The following is a 12,854-nucleotide window of genomic DNA, read 5'->3' on the forward strand; positions in this document are numbered from 1 at the left end:
ACTACTATCTATTTAGTTATATCTACTGTAAAAGTTGAAATGGACAGATGAACGATTCCGTAACAAAAAAAAGGGTTTTCCATAATGAGAGAACTTATCTGTGCCCACCAGGTCTCGAACCTGGGACCTTCCGCGTGTTCGGCGGATGTGATAACCACTACACCATGGGCACGCACATGTGCTCAATCTATTAGAAAATTCTCAGTTAAAAATCAATTTAATCAGCTGAATTGTTGCTATTATTTTAATACGCATTTGGAGAAAATGGCCTATCTGACTACTATCTATTTAGTTATATCTACTGTAAAAGTTGAAATGGACATATGAACGATTCCGTAACAAATCGCTGTTTCTTCCACAATGAGAAAACTTAGCTGTGCCCACCAGGTCTCGAACCTGGGACCTTCCGCGTGTTCGGCGGATGTGATAACCACTACACCATGGGCACGCACATGTGCTCAATCTATTAGAAAAATCTCAGTTCATAATCAATTTAATCAGCTGAATTTTTGCTATTATTTTAATACGCATTTGGAGAGAATGGCCTATCTGGCTACTATCTATTTAGTTATATCTACTGTAAAAGTTGAAATGGACAGATGAACGATTCCGTAACAAACAGATGTGTCTTCCACAATGAGAGAACTTAGCTGTGCCCACCAGGTCTCGAACCTGGGACCTTCCGCGTGTTAGGCGGATGTGATAACCACTACACCATATGCACGCACATGTGCTCAATCTATTAGAAAATTCTCAGTTAATAATCAATTTAATCAGCTGAATTTTTGCTATTATTTTAATACGCATTTGGAGAGAATGGCCTATCTGACTACTATCTATTTAGTTATATCTACTGTAAAAGTTGAAATGGACAGACGAACGATTCTGTAACAAACAGATGTGTCTTCCACAACGAGAGAACTTAGCTGTGCCCTCCAGGTCTCGAACCTGGGACCTTCCGCGTGTTAGGCGGATGTGATAAACACCATGGGCACGCACATATACTCAATCTATTAGAAAATTCTCAGTTAAAAATCAAATTAATCAGCTGAATTGTTGCTATTATTTTAATACGCATTTGGAGAGAATGGCCTATCTGCCAACTATCTATTTAGTTACATCTACTGTAAAAGTCGAAATGGACAGATGAACGATTCCGTAACAAACAGATGTGTCTTCCACAATGAGAGAACTTAGCTGTGCCCACCAGATCTCGAACCTGGGACCTTCCGCGCGTTAGGCATATGTGATAACCACTACACCATGGGCACGCACATGTGCTCAATCTATTAGAAAATTCTCAGTTCATAATCCATTTAACCAGCTGAATTATTGCTATTATTTTAATACGCATTTGGAAAGAATGGCCTATCTGCCAACTATCTATTTAATTATATTTACTGTAAAAGTTGAAATGGAGAGATGAACGATTCCGTAACAAACAGATGTGTCTTCCACAATGAGAGAACTTAGCTGTGCCCACCAGGTCTCGAACCTGGGACCTTCCGCGTGTTAGGCGGATGTGATAACCACTACACCATGGGCACACACATGTGCTCAATCTATTAGAAAATTCTCAGTTAAAAATCAATTTAATCAGCTGAATTTTTGCTATTATTTTAAAACGCATTTGGAGAGAATGGCCTATCTGCCAACTATCTATTTAGTTATATTTACTGTAAAAGTTGAAATGGAGAGATGAACGATTCCGTAACAAACAGATGTGTCTTCCACAATGAGAGAACTTAACTGTGCCCACCAGGTCTCGAACCTGGGACCTTCCGCGTGTTAGGCGGATGTGATAACCACTACACCATGGGCACACACATGTGCTCAATCTATTAGAAAATTCTCAGTTAAAAATCAATTTAATCAGCTGAATTTTTGCTATTATTTTAAAACGCATTTGGAGAGAATGGCCTATCTGACTATTATCTATTTAGTTATATCTACTGTAAAAGTTGAAATGGACAGATGAACGATTCCGTAACAAACAGATGTGTCTTCCACAATGAGAGAACTTAGCTGTGCCCACCAGGTCTCGAACCTGGGACCTTCCGCGTGTTAGGCGGATGTGATAACCACTACACCATGGGCACACACATGTGCTCAATCTATTAGAAAATTCTCAGTTAAAAATCAATTTAATCAGCTGAATTATTGCTATTATTTTAATACGCATTTGGAGAGAATGGCCTATTTGACTACTATCTATTTAGTTATATCTACTGTAAAAGTTGGAATGGACAGATGAACGATTCCGTAACAAACAGATGTGTCTTCCACAATGAGAGAACTTAGCTGTGCCCACCAGGTCTCGAACCTGGGACCTTCCGCGTGTTAGGCGTATGTGATAACCACTACACCATGGGCACGCACATATACTCAATCCATTAGAAAATTCTCAGTTAAAAATCAAATTAATCAGCTGAATTGTTGCTATTATTTTAATACGCATTTGGAGAGAATGGCCTATCTGACTACTATCTATTTAGTTATATCTACTGTAAAAGTCGAAATGGACAGATGAACGATTCCGTAACAAACAGATGTGTCTTCCACAATGAGAGAACTTAGCTGTGCCCACCAGGTCTGGAACCTGGGACCTTCCGCGTGTTAGGCATATGTGATAACCACTACACCATGGGCACGCACATGTGCTCAATCTATTAGAAAATTCTCAGTTCATAATCAATTTAATCAGCTGAATTTTTGCTATTCTTTTAATACGCATTTGGAGAGAATGGCCTATATGACTACTATCTATTTAGTTATATCTACTGTAAAAGTCGAAATGGACAGATGAACGATTCCGTAACAAACAGATGTGTCTTCCACAATGAGAGAACTTAGCTGTGCCCACCAGGTCTGGAACCTGGGACCTTCCGCGTGTTAGGCATATGTGATAACCACTACACCATGGGCACGCACATGTGCTCAATCTATTAGAAAATTCTCAGTTCATAATCAATTTAATCAGCTGAATTTTTGCTATTCTTTTAATACGCATTTGGAGAGAATGGCCTATCTGACTACTATCTATTTAGTTATATATACTGTAAAAGTTGAAATGGAGAGATGAACGATTCCGTAACAAACAGATGTGTCTTCCACAATGAGAGAACTTAGCTGTGCCCACCAGGTCTCGAACCTGGGACCTTCCGCGTGTTAGGCGGATGTGATAACCACTACACCATGGGCACGCACATATGCTCAATCCATTAGAAAATTCTCAGTTAAAAATCAAATTAATCAGCTGAATTGTTGCTATTATTTTAATACGCATTTGGAGAGAATGGTCTATATGACTACTATCTATTTAGTTATATCTACTGCTAAAGTTGAAATGGACAGATCAACGATTCCGTAACAAACAGATGTGTCTTCCACAATGAGAGAACTTAACTGTGCCCACCAGGTCTCGAACCTGGGACCTTCCGCGTGTTAGGCGGATGTGATAACCACTACACCATGGGCACACACATGTGCTCAATCTATTAGAAAATTCTCAGTTAAAAATCAATTTAATCAGCTGAATTTTTGCTATTATTTTAAAACGCATTTGGAGAGAATGGCCTATCTGACTATTATCTATTTAGTTATATCTACTGTAAAAGTTGAAATGGACAGATGAACGATTCCGTAACAAACAGATGTGTCTTCCACAATGAGAGAACTTAGCTGTGCCCACCAGGTCTCGAACCTGGGACCTTCCGCGTGTTAGGCGGATGTGATAACCACTACACCATGGGCACACACATGTGCTCAATCTATTAGAAAATTCTCAGTTAAAAATCAATTTAATCAGCTGAATTATTGCTATTATTTTAATACGCATTTGGAGAGAATGGCCTATTTGACTACTATCTATTTAGTTATATCTACTGTAAAAGTTGGAATGGACAGATGAACGATTCCGTAACAAACAGATGTGTCTTCCACAATGAGAGAACTTAGCTGTGCCCACCAGGTCTCGAACCTGGGACCTTCCGCGTGTTAGGCGTATGTGATAACCACTACACCATGGGCACGCACATATACTCAATCCATTAGAAAATTCTCAGTTAAAAATCAAATTAATCAGCTGAATTGTTGCTATTATTTTAATACGCATTTGGAGAGAATGGCCTATCTGACTACTATCTATTTAGTTATATCTACTGTAAAAGTTGGAATGGACAGATGAACGATTCCGTAACAAACAGATGTGTCTTCCACAATGAGAGAACTTAGCTGTGCCCACCAGGTCTCGAACCTGGGACCTTCCGCGTGTTAGGCGTATGTGATAACCACTACACCATGGGCACGCACATATACTCAATCCATTAGAAAATTCTCAGTTAAAAATCAAATTAATCAGCTGAATTGTTGCTATTATTTTAATACGCATTTGGAGAGAATGGCCTATCTGACTACTATCTATTTAGTTATATCTACTGTAAAAGTCGAAATGGACAGATGAACGATTCCGTAACAAACAGATGTGTCTTCCACAATGAGAGAACTTAGCTGTGCCCACCAGGTCTGGAACCTGGGACCTTCCGCGTGTTAGGCATATGTGATAACCACTACACCATGGGCACGCACATGTGCTCAATCTATTAGAAAATTCTCAGTTCATAATCAATTTAATCAGCTGAATTTTTGCTATTCTTTTAATACGCATTTGGAGAGAATGGCCTATCTGACTACTATCTATTTAGTTATATATACTGTAAAAGTTGAAATGGAGAGATGAACGATTCCGTAACAAACAGATGTGTCTTCCACAATGAGAGAACTTAGCTGTGCCCACCAGGTCTCGAACCTGGGACCTTCCGCGTGTTAGGCGGATGTGATAACCACTACACCATGGGCACGCACATATGCTCAATCCATTAGAAAATTCTCAGTTAAAAATCAAATTAATCAGCTGAATTGTTGCTATTATTTTAATACGCATTTGGAGAGAATGGTCTATATGACTACTATCTATTTAGTTATATCTACTGCTAAAGTTGAAATGGACAGATCAACGATTCCGTAACAAACAGATGTGTCTTCCACAATGAGAGAACTTAGCTGTGCCCACCAGGTCTCGAACCTGGGACCTTCCACGTATTAGGCGGATGTGATAACCACTACACCATGGGCACGCACATATGCTCAATCTATTAGATAATTCTCAGTTAAAAATCAATTTAATCAGCTGAATTTTTGCTATTATTTTAATACGCATTTGGAGAGAATGGCCTATCTGACTACTATCTATTTAGTTATATCTACTGTAAAAGTTGAAATGGACAGATGAACGATTCCGTAACAAACAGATGTGTCTTCCACAATGAGAGAACTTAGCTGTCTGTGCCCACCACGTCTCGAACCTGGGACCATCCGCGTGTTAGGCGTATGTGATAACCACTACACCATGGGCACGCACATATGCTCAATCTATCAGATAATTCTCAGTTAAAAATCAATTTAATCAGCTGAATTTTTGCTATTATTTTAATACGCATTTGGAGAGAATGGCCTATCTGACTACAATCTATTTAGTTATATCTACTGTAAAAGTTGAAATGGACAGATGAACGATTCCGTAACAAACAGATGTGTCTTCCACATGGAGAGAATGGCCTATCTGACTATTATCTATTTAGTTATATCTGCTTTAAAAGTTGAAATGGACAGATGAACGATTCTGTAAAAAAGAAAATTTTTCTTCCACAATGAGAGAATTTCGCTGTGCCCACCAGGTCTCGAACCTGGGACCTTCCGCGTGTTAGGCGGATGTGATAACCACTACACCATGGGGACGCACATGTGCTGAATATATTAGAAAATTCTCAGTTAATAATCCATTTAACCAGCTGAATTATTGCTATTATTTTAATACGCATTTGGAGAGAATAGCCTATCTGACTACTATCTATTTAGTTATATCTACTGTAAAAGTTGAAATGGACAGATGAACGATTCCGTAACAAACAGATGTGTCTTCCACAATGAGAGAACTTAGCTGTGCCCACCAGGTCTCGAACCTGGGACCTTCCGCGTGTTAGGCGGATGTGATAAACACCATGGGCACGCACATATACTCAATCTATTAGAAAATTCTCAGTTAAAAATCAAATTAATCAGCTGAATTGTTGCTATTATTTTAATACGCATTTGGAGAGAATGGCCTATCTGCCAACTATCTATTTAGTTATATCTACTGTAAAAGTCGAAATGGACAGATGAACGATTCCGTAACAAACAGATGTGTCTTCCACAATGAGAGAACTTAACTGTGCCCACCAGGTCTCGAACCTGGGACCTTCCGCGTGTTAGGCATATGTGATAACCACTACACCATGGGCACGCACATGTGCTCAATCTATTAGAAAATTCTCAGTTCATAATCCATTTAACCAGCTGAATTATTGCTATTATTTTAATACGCATTTGGAGAGAATGGCCTATCTGCCAACTATCTATTTAGTTATATTTACTGTAAAAGTTGAAATGGAGAGATGAACGATTCCGTAACAAACAGATGTGTCTTCCACAATGAGAGAACTTAGCTGTGCCCACCAGGTCTCGAACCTGGGACCTTCCGCGTGTTAGGCGGATGTGATAACCACTACACCATGGGCACACACATGTGCTCAATCTATTAGAAAATTCTCAGTTAAAAATCAATTTAATCAGCTGAATTTTTGCTATTATTTTAAAACGCATTTGGAGAGAATTGCCTATCTGCCAACTATCTATTTAGTTATATTTACTGTAAAAGTTGAAATGGAGAGATGAACGATTCCGTAACAAACAGATGTGTCTTCCACAATGAGAGAACTTAGCTGTGCCCACCAGGTCTCGAACCTGGGACCATCCGCGTGTTAGGCGGATGTGATAACCACTACACCATGGGCACACACATGTGCACAATCTATTAGAAAATTCTCAGTTCATAATCCATTTAACCAGCTGAATTATTGCTATTATTTTAATACGCATTTGGAGAGAATGGCCTATCTGACTACTATCTATTTAGTTATATCTACTGTAAAAGTTGGAATGGACAGATGAACGATTCCGTAACAAACAGATGTGTCTTCCACAACGAGAGAACTTAGCTGTGCCCACCAGGTCTCGAACCTGGGACCTTCCGCGTGTTAGGCGGATGTGATAAACACCATGGGCACGCACATATACTCAATCTATTAGAAAATTCTCAGTTAAAAATCAAATTAATCAGCTGAATTGTTGCTATTATTTTAAAACGCATTTGGAGAGAATGGCCTATCTGACTACTATCTATTTAGTTATATCAACTGTAAAAGTTGAAATGGACAGACGAACGATTCCGTAACAAACAGATGTGTCTTCCACAATGAGAGAACTTATCTGTGCCCACCAGGTCTCGAACCTGGGACCTTCCGCGTGTTAGGCGTATGTGATAACCACTACACCATGGGCACGCACATATACTCAATCCATTAGAAAATTCTCAGTTAAAAATCAAATTAATCAGCTGAATTGTTGCTATTATTTTAATACGCATTTGGAGAGAATGGCCTATCTGACTACTATCTATTTAGTTATATCTACTGTAAAAGTCGAAATGGACAGATGAACGATTCCGTAACAAACAGATGTGTCTTCCACAATGAGAGAACTTAGCTGTGCCCACCAGGTCTGGAACCTGGGACCTTCCGCGTGTTAGGCATATGTGATAACCACTACACCATGGGCACGCACATGTGCTCAATCTATTAGAAAATTCTCAGTTCATAATCAATTTAATCAGCTGAATTTTTGCTATTCTTTTAATACGCATTTGGAGAGAATGGCCTATCTGACTACTATCTATTTAGTTATATATACTGTAAAAGTTGAAATGGAGAGATGAACGATTCCGTAACAAACAGATGTGTCTTCCACAATGAGAGAACTTAGCTGTGCCCACCAGGTCTCGAACCTGGGACCTTCCGCGTGTTAGGCGGATGTGATAACCACTACACCATGGGCACGCACATATGCTCAATCCATTAGAAAATTCTCAGTTAAAAATCAAATTAATCAGCTGAATTGTTGCTATTATTTTAATACGCATTTGGAGAGAATGGTCTATATGACTACTATCTATTTAGTTATATCTACTGCTAAAGTTGAAATGGACAGATCAACGATTCCGTAACAAACAGATGTGTCTTCCACAATGAGAGAACTTAGCTGTGCCCACCAGGTCTCGAACCTGGGACCTTCCACGTATTAGGCGGATGTGATAACCACTACACCATGGGCACGCACATATGCTCAATCTATTAGATAATTCTCAGTTAAAAATCAATTTAATCAGCTGAATTTTTGCTATTATTTTAATACGCATTTGGAGAGAATGGCCTATCTGACTACTATCTATTTAGTTATATCTACTGTAAAAGTTGAAATGGACAGATGAACGATTCCGTAACAAACAGATGTGTCTTCCACAATGAGAGAACTTAGCTGTCTGTGCCCACCACGTCTCGAACCTGGGACCATCCGCGTGTTAGGCGTATGTGATAACCACTACACCATGGGCACGCACATATGCTCAATCTATCAGATAATTCTCAGTTAAAAATCAATTTAATCAGCTGAATTTTTGCTATTATTTTAATACGCATTTGGAGAGAATGGCCTATCTGACTACAATCTATTTAGTTATATCTACTGTAAAAGTTGAAATGGACAGATGAACGATTCCGTAACAAACAGATGTGTCTTCCACATGGAGAGAATGGCCTATCTGACTATTATCTATTTAGTTATATCTGCTTTAAAAGTTGAAATGGACAGATGAACGATTCTGTAAAAAAGAAAATTTGTCTTCCACAATGAGAGAATTTCGCTGTGCCCACCAGGTCTCGAACCTGGGACCTTCCGCGTGTTAGGCGGATGTGATAACCACTACACCATGGGGACGCACATGTGCTGAATATATTAGAAAATTCTCAGTTAATAATCCATTTAACCAGCTGAATTATTGCTATTATTTTAATACGCATTTGGAGAGAATAGCCTATCTGACTACTATCTATTTAGTTATATCTACTGTAAAAGTTGAAATGGACAGATGAACGATTCCGTAACAAACAGATGTGTCTTCCACAATGAGAGAACTTAGCTGTGCCCACCAGGTCTCGAACCTGGGACCTTCCGCGTGTTAGGCGGATGTGATAAACACCATGGGCACGCACATATACTCAATCTATTAGAAAATTCTCAGTTAAAAATCAAATTAATCAGCTGAATTGTTGCTATTATTTTAATACGCATTTGGAGAGAATGGCCTATCTGCCAACTATCTATTTAGTTATATCTACTGTAAAAGTCGAAATGGACAGATGAACGATTCCGTAACAAACAGATGTGTCTTCCACAATGAGAGAACTTAGCTGTGCCCACCAGGTCTCGAACCTGGGACCTTCCGCGTGTTAGGCATATGTGATAACCACTACACCATGGTCACGCACATGTGCTCAATCTATTAGAAAATTCTCAGTTCATAATCCATTTAACCAGCTGAATTATTGCTATTATTTTAATACGAATTTGGAGAGAATGGCCTATCTGCCAACTATCTATTTAGTTATATTTACTGTAAAAGTTGAAATGGAGAGATGAACGATTCCGTAACAAACAGATGTGTCTTCCACAATGAGAGAACTTAGCTGTGCCCACCAGGTCTCGAACCTGGGACCTTCCGCGTGTTAGGCGGATGTGATAACCACTACACCATGGGCACACACATGTGCTCAATCTATTAGAAAATTCTCAGTTAAAAATCAATTTAATCAGCTGAATTTTTGCTATTATTTTAAAACGCATTTGGAGAGAATGGCCTATCTGCCAACTATCTATTTAGTTATATTTACTGTAAAAGTTGAAATGGAGAGATGAACGATTCCGTAACAAACAGATGTGTCTTCCACAATGAGAGAACTTAGCTGTGCCCACCAGGTCTCGAACCTGGGACCATCCGCGTGTTAGGCGGATGTGATAACCACTACACCATGGGCACACACATGTGCTCAATCTATTAGAAAATTCTCAGTTCATAATCCATTTAACCAGCTGAATTATTGCTATTATTTTAATACGCATTTGGAGAGAATGGCCTATCTGACTACTATCTATTTAGTTATATCTACTGTAAAAGTTGGAATGGACAGATGAACGATTCCGTAACAAACAGATGTGTCTTCCACAACGAGAGAACTTAGCTGTGCCCACCAGGTCTCGAACCTGGGACCTTCCGCGTGTTAGGCGGATGTGATAAACACCATGGGCACGCACATATACTCAATCTATTAGAAAATTCTCAGTTAAAAATCAAATTAATCAGCTGAATTGTTGCTATTATTTTAAAACGCATTTGGAGAGAATGGCCTATCTGACTACTATCTATTTAGTTATATCAACTGTAAAAGTTGAAATGGACAGACGAACGATTCCGTAACAAACAGATGTGTCTTCCACAATGAGAGAACTTATCTGTGCCCACCAGGTCTCGAACCTGGGACCTTCCGCGTGTTAGGCATATGTGATAACCACTACACCATGGGCACGCACATGTGCTCAATCTATTAGAAAATTCTCAGTTCATAATCCATTTAACCAGCTGAATTATTGCTATTATTTTAATACGCATTTGGAGAGAATGGCCTATCTGCCAACTATCTATTTAGTTATATTTACTGTAAAAGTTGAAATGGAGAGATGAACGATTCCCTAACAAACAGATGTGTCTTCCACAATGAGAGAACTTAGCTGTGCCCACCAGGTCTCGAACCTGGGACCTTCCGCGTGTTAGGCGGATGTGATAACCACTACACCATGGGCACACACATGTGCTCAATCTATTAGAAAATTCTCAGTTAAAAATCAATTTAATCAGCTGAATTTTTGCTATTATTTTAAAACGCATTTGGAGAGAATGGCCTATCTGACTATTATCTATTTAGTTATATCTACTGTAAAAGTTGAAATGGACAGATGAACGATTCCGTAACAAACAGATGTGTCTTCCACAATGAGAGAACTTAGCTGTGCCCACCAGGTCTCGAACCTGGGACCTTCCGCGTGTTAGGCGGATGTGATAACCACTACACCATGGGCACACACATGTGCTCAATCTATTAGAAAATTCTCAGTTAAAAATCAATTTAATCAGCTGAATTATTGCTATTATTTTAATACGCATTTGGAGAGAATGGCCTATTTGACTACTATCTATTTAGTTATATCTACTGTAAAAGTTGGAATGGACAGATGAACGATTCCGTAACAAACAGATGTGTCTTCCACAATGAGAGAACTTAGCTGTGCCCACCAGGTCTCGAACCTGGGGCCTTCCGCGTGTTAGGCGTATGTGATAACCACTACACCATGGGCACGCACATATACTCAATCCATTAGAAAATTCTCAGTTAAAAATCAAATTAATCAGCTGAATTGTTGCTATTATTTTAATACGCATTTGGAGAGAATGGCCTATCTGACTACTATCTATTTAGTTATATCTACTGTAAAAGTCGAAATGGACAGATGAACGATTCCGTAACAAACAGATGTGTCTTCCACAATGAGAGAACTTAGCTGTCTGTGCCCACCAGGTCTCGAACCTGGGACCATCCGCGTGTTACGCGTATGTGATAACCACTACACCATGGGCACGCACATATGCTCAATCTATTAGATAATTCTCAGTTAAAAATCAATTTAATCAGCTGAATTTTTGCTAATATTTTAAAACGCATTTGGAGAGAATGGCCTATATGACTACTATCTATTTAGTTATATCTACTGTAAAAGTTGAAATGGACAGATGAACGATTCCGTAACAAACAGATGTGTCTTCCACAATGAGAGAACTTAGCTGTGCCCACCAGGTCTCAAACCTGGGACCTTCCGCGTGTTAGGCGGATGTGATAACCACTACACTATGGGCACGCACATATGCTCAATCCATTAGAAAATTCTCAGTTAAAAATCAAATTAATCAGCTGAATTGTTGCTATTATTTTAATACGCATTTGGAGAGAATGGCCTATATGACTACTATCTATTTAGTTATATCTACTGCAAAAGTTGAAATGGACAGATCAACGATTCCGTAACAAAAAAAAGGGTCTTCCATAATAAGAGAACATAACTGTGCCCAGCAGGTCTCGAACCTGGGACCTTCCACGTGTTAGGCGGATGTGATAACCACTACACCATAGGCACGCACATATGCTCAATCTATTAGAAAATTCTCAGTTAAAAATCAAATTAATCAGCTGAATTGTTGCTATTATTTTAATACGCATTTGGAGAGAATGGCCTATATGACTACTATCTATTTAGTTATATCTACTGCAAAAGTTGAAATGGACAGATGAACGATTCCGTAACAAACAGATGTGTCTTCCACAATGAGAGAACTTAGCTGTGCCCACCAGGTCTCGAACCTGGGACCTTCCGCGTTTTAGGCGGATGTGATAACCACTACACCATGGGCACGCACATATGCTCAATCTATTAGATAATTCTCTGTTAAAAATCAATTTAATCAGCTGAATTTTTGCTATTATTTTAATACGCATTTGGAGAGAATGGCCTATCTGACTACTATCTATTTAGTTATATCTACTGTAAAAGTTGAAATGGACAGATGAACGATTCCGTAACGAACAGATGTGTCTTCCACAATGAGAGAACTTAGCTGTGCCCACCAGGTCTCGTACCTGGGACCTTCCGCGTGTTAGGCGGATGTGATAACCACTTCACCATGGGCACGCACATATGCTCAATCTATTAGATAATTCTCAGATAAAAATCAATTTAATCAGCTGAATTTTTGC

At 39.1% G+C, this 12,854-nt stretch overlaps 22 non-coding genes across 22 annotated transcripts; all 22 read right to left on the minus strand.

The window, feature by feature from the left end:
* Positions 1 to 99: 99 nt before the first annotated feature.
* Trnav-aac (transfer RNA valine (anticodon AAC)) lies at positions 100 to 172 on the minus strand. Its single transcript has one exon. It is a non-coding gene; the product is annotated as a tRNA-Val (tRNA).
* A 203-nt stretch (positions 173 to 375) lies between these two features.
* Positions 376 to 448, minus strand: Trnav-aac (transfer RNA valine (anticodon AAC)). Its single transcript has one exon. It is a non-coding gene; the product is annotated as a tRNA-Val (tRNA).
* A 1,026-nt stretch (positions 449 to 1,474) lies between these two features.
* On the minus strand, positions 1,475 to 1,547 carry Trnav-aac (transfer RNA valine (anticodon AAC)). The gene has a single exon. It is a non-coding gene; the product is annotated as a tRNA-Val (tRNA).
* A 203-nt stretch (positions 1,548 to 1,750) lies between these two features.
* Trnav-aac (transfer RNA valine (anticodon AAC)) lies at positions 1,751 to 1,823 on the minus strand. Its single transcript has one exon. It is a non-coding gene; the product is annotated as a tRNA-Val (tRNA).
* Positions 1,824 to 2,026: 203 nt separating this feature from the next.
* On the minus strand, positions 2,027 to 2,099 carry Trnav-aac (transfer RNA valine (anticodon AAC)). The gene has a single exon. It is a non-coding gene; the product is annotated as a tRNA-Val (tRNA).
* Positions 2,100 to 3,130: 1,031 nt separating this feature from the next.
* Trnav-aac (transfer RNA valine (anticodon AAC)) lies at positions 3,131 to 3,203 on the minus strand. The gene has a single exon. It is a non-coding gene; the product is annotated as a tRNA-Val (tRNA).
* A 203-nt stretch (positions 3,204 to 3,406) lies between these two features.
* On the minus strand, positions 3,407 to 3,479 carry Trnav-aac (transfer RNA valine (anticodon AAC)). Its single transcript has one exon. It is a non-coding gene; the product is annotated as a tRNA-Val (tRNA).
* Positions 3,480 to 3,682: 203 nt separating this feature from the next.
* Positions 3,683 to 3,755, minus strand: Trnav-aac (transfer RNA valine (anticodon AAC)). The gene has a single exon. It is a non-coding gene; the product is annotated as a tRNA-Val (tRNA).
* Positions 3,756 to 4,786: 1,031 nt separating this feature from the next.
* Trnav-aac (transfer RNA valine (anticodon AAC)) lies at positions 4,787 to 4,859 on the minus strand. The gene has a single exon. It is a non-coding gene; the product is annotated as a tRNA-Val (tRNA).
* Positions 4,860 to 5,062: 203 nt separating this feature from the next.
* Trnai-aau (transfer RNA isoleucine (anticodon AAU)) lies at positions 5,063 to 5,135 on the minus strand. The gene has a single exon. It is a non-coding gene; the product is annotated as a tRNA-Ile (tRNA).
* Positions 5,136 to 5,723: 588 nt separating this feature from the next.
* Trnav-aac (transfer RNA valine (anticodon AAC)) lies at positions 5,724 to 5,796 on the minus strand. Its single transcript has one exon. It is a non-coding gene; the product is annotated as a tRNA-Val (tRNA).
* A 750-nt stretch (positions 5,797 to 6,546) lies between these two features.
* On the minus strand, positions 6,547 to 6,619 carry Trnav-aac (transfer RNA valine (anticodon AAC)). The gene has a single exon. It is a non-coding gene; the product is annotated as a tRNA-Val (tRNA).
* Positions 6,620 to 6,822: 203 nt separating this feature from the next.
* Trnav-aac (transfer RNA valine (anticodon AAC)) lies at positions 6,823 to 6,895 on the minus strand. Its single transcript has one exon. It is a non-coding gene; the product is annotated as a tRNA-Val (tRNA).
* Positions 6,896 to 7,921: 1,026 nt separating this feature from the next.
* On the minus strand, positions 7,922 to 7,994 carry Trnav-aac (transfer RNA valine (anticodon AAC)). Its single transcript has one exon. It is a non-coding gene; the product is annotated as a tRNA-Val (tRNA).
* A 203-nt stretch (positions 7,995 to 8,197) lies between these two features.
* Trnai-aau (transfer RNA isoleucine (anticodon AAU)) lies at positions 8,198 to 8,270 on the minus strand. The gene has a single exon. It is a non-coding gene; the product is annotated as a tRNA-Ile (tRNA).
* A 588-nt stretch (positions 8,271 to 8,858) lies between these two features.
* On the minus strand, positions 8,859 to 8,931 carry Trnav-aac (transfer RNA valine (anticodon AAC)). Its single transcript has one exon. It is a non-coding gene; the product is annotated as a tRNA-Val (tRNA).
* Positions 8,932 to 9,681: 750 nt separating this feature from the next.
* Trnav-aac (transfer RNA valine (anticodon AAC)) lies at positions 9,682 to 9,754 on the minus strand. Its single transcript has one exon. It is a non-coding gene; the product is annotated as a tRNA-Val (tRNA).
* A 203-nt stretch (positions 9,755 to 9,957) lies between these two features.
* On the minus strand, positions 9,958 to 10,030 carry Trnav-aac (transfer RNA valine (anticodon AAC)). The gene has a single exon. It is a non-coding gene; the product is annotated as a tRNA-Val (tRNA).
* A 750-nt stretch (positions 10,031 to 10,780) lies between these two features.
* On the minus strand, positions 10,781 to 10,853 carry Trnav-aac (transfer RNA valine (anticodon AAC)). The gene has a single exon. It is a non-coding gene; the product is annotated as a tRNA-Val (tRNA).
* A 203-nt stretch (positions 10,854 to 11,056) lies between these two features.
* On the minus strand, positions 11,057 to 11,129 carry Trnav-aac (transfer RNA valine (anticodon AAC)). The gene has a single exon. It is a non-coding gene; the product is annotated as a tRNA-Val (tRNA).
* Positions 11,130 to 11,888: 759 nt separating this feature from the next.
* Trnav-aac (transfer RNA valine (anticodon AAC)) lies at positions 11,889 to 11,961 on the minus strand. The gene has a single exon. It is a non-coding gene; the product is annotated as a tRNA-Val (tRNA).
* Positions 11,962 to 12,440: 479 nt separating this feature from the next.
* Trnaf-aaa (transfer RNA phenylalanine (anticodon AAA)) lies at positions 12,441 to 12,513 on the minus strand. Its single transcript has one exon. It is a non-coding gene; the product is annotated as a tRNA-Phe (tRNA).
* Positions 12,514 to 12,854: the final 341 nt, after the last annotated feature.

This window comes from Argiope bruennichi, chromosome 7 (genome assembly GCF_947563725.1).
Source record: "Argiope bruennichi chromosome 7, qqArgBrue1.1, whole genome shotgun sequence".
Classification (NCBI taxonomy): domain Eukaryota; kingdom Metazoa; phylum Arthropoda; class Arachnida; order Araneae; family Araneidae; genus Argiope; species Argiope bruennichi.